This window comes from Lytechinus variegatus, chromosome 2 (assembly GCF_018143015.1).
Source record: "Lytechinus variegatus isolate NC3 chromosome 2, Lvar_3.0, whole genome shotgun sequence".
Taxonomy (NCBI): domain Eukaryota; kingdom Metazoa; phylum Echinodermata; class Echinoidea; order Temnopleuroida; family Toxopneustidae; genus Lytechinus; species Lytechinus variegatus.
The window spans coordinates 54273392-54279418 of NC_054741.1; positions in this window are offsets into that span (position 1 = coordinate 54273392).

Below are 6027 nucleotides of genomic sequence, written 5' to 3' on the forward strand. Positions count from 1 at the left end.
AAAACAATTTTCAAAATGTTAATTCAGAAAAATAAAAGGAAATAGATGAACAAGTAAAATGAATACATAAATAGATAAATAAATTGATAGATACATGTAGATAGACGAATGAATGGATTATTGGATGAATAAATGAATGAATGAAAATGAGCTACCTAATCACTTAATTATGAATAATTGAATAAACTGATACATCACTGGAATTAGGAATAATGTATCAATTTGTTAATGAATAAATAATTGAATAATAGATATTCTATTTAATGAATAAACTTAATAGAAAATGGAAATACCGTTGGTGAAGCGGCTGGATGGGTCGTTTGTTTTAAAATATTATTTTACAGTTTGTTTCTTGTAGTGACACCAACATTCGCAACAATGGCAACAATTATTAACCATACAATAATTCTTTATAAACTGACAAAGAACTTTATTCGCGCTTATATCTATTAAAATCAAAGAACAGAGAATTTACAGACGACACTTTTTAAGGATCGACTGACAAATCAATTCGTAACTGCATTCCTTTTACCGACAGAAAAATAAAATAAAGCATTTTTAAAGCAAAATGAAAAAGACATCCCAGCACAGAACTAAACACTTCCACTTTAGCCCCCCCCCCCTACCCCTCGCCGGCCCCCTCCGCTTCCCCTGGCCATCTTCCCTCCCTACCAGAGCATACCTCGAAAACAAACGTTATAATTTGCATTCTGTATAGATAAACAATAACACAACAGTTCCCTTCCTCTTTTTATTCTATATTTCATATTATGATCTCGTTGGTGAAAGAAAAAGTAAACAGGGGGATGTAGATACGCGTCACTGCGCATACCTCAACCATTCTGGGCCCCGTCTTACAAAGAGTTACGATTGATCCAATCAATCGTAACTCTATGGAAATCCATTAGTGTCATAATTTTTTTTCTCAGGAAAATTTCAAAATGTCCTTTTTTAACAAAGGAGAACACACCAAATTGTCAAGAAATCAATGAATTTACATATGAATATTCATTCGTATCTAGAAAAAAAATTGAGCAAACATTCATTTTATACGTTAACTTTGCTGGCTTTCCATAGTTGCCATTGATCGGATCAATTGCAACTCTTTGTAAGACTGGGCCCTGATTCATGCTCGTAACTATTGTCCAGAACAAGGGTCCGTTTACCAACGAATGGCGTCGTTGAGGTCTTTTATTTGGAAAGAAAGGTAGCCTGTTTATTATGTAAGGGGTACTTTCAGACGGGGGTGCACTGCTCGGGGCTTGAAACACTTTTTTTCTAAGGGTCATTTGACCGTGAACAGGTACCCATGTCTAAAGATTCTTCTCAATACACAGACCCATACTTAGGGATTTTCTCTAAAATATAGACCCATTTCCAGATTAATACTGATATCCATGTAACCCAATGTACAATGCAAAAACATGCATGCGCTGCATGCATGCACGTACTGTGGGCCTTTACGGTATACTGTATACGGTCGGCCGAGTGTGCCAGATATGCATAGAGTGACGTACCCCGGTGCCCATTGCTTTCGTACTAAGATGTGGAAATACTGCATGCAGAACCTACTCGTCGCGGGGTCCCAGCTACTCGTACTCTAGACCGGGACTAACATAGGCATTTCGGGGGCTTATCCTGGGGATCCTTATGAATATTTTTTCTTTCAGAAACGGGCCCTATGTCTAGGATTTAAAAAAAAAGAAAAAAGAAACGACCCACTGGAGCGGCACACCCCCGTATGCGATATCCACGCGAGTACCCCCGGGGGGGGGGGGTGAAGGAGCATGTCGGACGATGCCCATGTGTTTTTAAGTATGAAAACAATGAGCGGGAAAAGGGGAGGAAGAAAAGGAAAGAAGAAGAAAGTGTATAAGAAGAGATCTATATTAACAATGCCATTTTATTCACTGAGAGAGGGAGAGAAGGGGAGAGAAAAGAAATCCTTTTTGTCTAGGCCTATTCCTTACTTAATGGACCCGCACGCACACGGTGCGACCTCAGCGGGTATTGATAGACACACAAAAAAATATCATCCAACGGACTTCGATCTGTTTTTTAGCTTCTAGCAAAATACTCTGAAATTTGCCCCATTTGCACACGGCGTCGGTGACGTCATCTGTGAAATGGGGTTTTGGCAGACTATAATGACCGTATGCAGCGTTTAAGGAGGAGGACGGGGAGGGGGAGCGGGAAACCTACATTAATTTTCTTTTTGAAAATTTTCACGAAATTCACCATAATTGTGCAAGAAACCCTTCAATTTCACTTTAAAAGCACTCCTACGACAAGCTCAAACAGTCGCTTTCAATTTTTCTATGATTTTGTTATGCCTCTTGCCCTCCTTGCAATGCAAAAAAGAGAAAAAAAACAGTGGATGAAATGTGTTTATGGTGAGCGCAAGTAATCGAATTTACATTATTTTGGGAAGAGATGAATATTGATGCAGTTCTTCTAGCATGTAATCTTGATTACGTCTTTACCTTTACAAGAATCGGTTTAAAAAAAAGTATTTCGATTTTCCGGATCCTTTTTACTGTAAACAACCCTTTTTACGTGCTTTTATTAACTATCAATGTCCTCCTTACCCCCATCCCGCGACGCACGCATAATTCTTTTTATCTTTACAGTTTTTATTCGTCACAAAAAACAATCAACGTAAACAAAACATATCGTTGTACTTCAATCAAACAGAACATTGATACAAACTGTGTAAGAAATTAAAAAAATATCATAAATAAATCGTGTACTCAGAATAATTCACAAACAACTTGTACCCTCGTCCTGCCGACAGGACGATCCATTAACCGAAAAGAAAAGGGGTTCAGTATACCCGTCGGTCCAGTACAGTCGTCCTGGCGGCATCGTCGGGGTATGGCGCAACCCCATCGAATATGACATTTTCATGTATCAACATGACCGAACGTATCACAAAAACAACACCAGAACAGAAGATAAAACAAACTCACAAAAAGACGATTAACACAAAATACTAATCTACAGTGGTTACAATTTATGCAATGGAAAAATACGCACGCATAATGGTATGATGCAGCAAATATAATTCTTCATAGTAAATCTTGTTATTGAGAAGTGTAATTACATTTTTGACCACTTGAGCTGACAAACGAAGACAAATATTGCAAAGATACATCTAAATCTTGGAAACCTTATGTCACTTTACAATTTGGAGTAACTTTATTCGTCAATAAACATGTGCATTCAATTGAAATGAATAACAGACGACGCAGAACGCCTTATACAAAGAAACTAATAGAGACATTCAACATGTTCAAACATTAAACAACATGATTTAAGTAAAATTGATGTACTTTACAATAGTCGAGAATTTACATCAAAATCACCATCTCTAAAAATAAATTCACGTTAAATTCTAATAGTACTGTGAAAATTGAACAAGTACGATTTTGTTTGAAATGAATGCATTATACAGTGCGTCCCAGTAAAAAAACTAAACCATGAATTATTAATGATTCATAACTCATAGTCAATAATGTACTTGTAATTGACACATGACATAATAATCGTAAAATTAAAATCTTCTTTCATCCAGAGTATAATTATGATACATACTTTACGTACGAGTGAGGAAAAATAGTACTATTAGTGCATTATGAATATAAATATAAAGATCCAGGCCTATATAGCTGATAAAAATTAATATAAGTTATATCGATTTGCAATCTTGTAAATTATTGACATTATAGGCATATACACTGAATTTTCACATGCAAATGTGTGGCCTGCACCTGTTCGTATCTAGGCAACAACTCTATTCTAAATGCTTAACGAAAACAAACTAAATAGGAGGTAGTACCGGTACATAGATCAGGGTAATGCAAATACACTCAGGTATAATTATGAAGCCTATATGATTGCACAATTTATTTATGACTGATTTCATTTGAAACATTCTTAATGGCTTGTCTTATAATAATTTAGTCAATGAAATACAAGCGCGAGCGCGCGTGTGTGTTCGGTTCGATCACACTTAGTTTTCGCTGGGCGACGCAAGGAGGAAAAAAGAATGACAAAAAATGCCCGTCAAGAGAAACTGAAAGGTCTTTGTCGAAAAAAATGGTGAAGCGGAATGGCAGATCCGTCTTGAATTTCAAAGCTGACGAAAAATTGTAATTATGTTGTTTTTCCAGAGTAAAGGACTAACTAAACTGCTTTTTTGATTCACCAAATTTTGACAAAGATTTCTTCGCTGCTCTTTGTCGTGACAGCATTTGACAAAACATTTCCTCTGTTCTCGATCCTCCGTACATCGCTGAGCGTAAACTCTCTATATGGTGGAAAACGAAAACGGATTTGTTTGAGGACACACAGTACACCCAAAATGATATGTTCTTTCATACGTACACTCTAAAAACGAATTAGTAAAAAAAATAACTAGATGATAGGGTCAGCTAGGTACAACTGTTATTTTAGTCATATTTGACTATTTTCTAGTCTTATTTTACTAGAACGGATTTATTTCTAACTAGAATATATGTCAGAAATGTGACTATCATTGTCATATGCACCCAGCTGACTACTGGGGGCGTTTCATCAATATTTTCGTCCTACAGTAGTTGTCAGATCTGACAACTTTCCTGGATTCTGATTGGTTGAGAAGCACTGTTACTATAGTAACTGTCGGATAAAACATAACTTGTCGCATAAAACGTCTGACAAGTCCTTTCATGAAACGCTCCCCTGGTCTAGTCAATTTGACTGATTTGTTTTAAGAGTGTACATTTAAATTAGTACTCCAGGCTGAGAAAAAAATGATTTGAACAGATAAAGAACACTCAAACAAAACACTGAAAATTTGATCAAAATCGGGCAAGTAATAACAGTTATAGTAGTTTAAAGATTTGTATTTCAGTGAAATAGTTCTATGCATATCTTCATGAATATTCAATGAGGAAATTGATGATTCTATATATTCCCAATTGTTCTTTTGTATTATATTACATAAAATTTTGTTGATTCAAAATTTATCCTCCAATATTTAAAAAATGGATTGACAACTGATTTTATGAATTAGATATTAACATGCTGTAACTTATTTCATTATAAGAGGGACATATCATACACATTATGAATGGAAATATGAAATAATACATTGTTATTTCAAGTAATAACATGGGAAAAGGGAAAGTGGGGATATGACTTCATCAGCCCACCTTATGAACATTCATGACGATGTTTATATAAATGTTTTCTTAAAATATTGCTGAACTGTAAAGTTCGATAACTTTGTTATCTGTTATCAGATTTTGATGACATGATTTGCTCATACATTGCCTGGATGTAATTATTTTCAGCCTGGAGTACCGTTTTAAAGAGTCTCCCATTAACAACGAAAGATGTTCTCGTTGTAAAAAATATATCATAAAAACTATTATTTTCGATGATGATGTATGACATTCCTCCATTGCCTAAAGACAAAATTCGTCGGTTATGTAGTCACATACTTTTTATCATAAAAACATGTGCTCGATGTACAAGTGTGTGTGTGTGGGGGGGGGGGGGTGTGAGAGTGTGATGCATGAATGATGAAATTTTCCCCTTCACAAAACGAAACATTGACGAGTGGATACCATGCGCGTCCATAGGGTCTCGAAAAGCACCCTAAACACGTATTTTCCATATTTAAAAATGCACCCCTTAACAAGTATTGGCGTCTGAAACCCTACCCTTAACAAGTATTGGAAACAAAACGATACTCTTGGCAAATATTCCCTGAAATGAACCCCTAAACAAGAACAGTGATATTTCATTGGTATGTCATGGGTCCGTCAGTCGTCGGTTTTACCTTTACACACCATTTGGTTTAATTAGTACGGCCCCACCTCGCGCAAATCAGACTTTAAACACGCAGTGTTTGGGCAAAAAGGACATCCTCTATAAAACATTTGAATCTTGTTTTCATCCCCGCAAATTTGACCCTAAACACGTATAGCTTTCTTAGCGAAATAGATACCCTTTTTCATTATTTTTGTGTTTTTGACACCC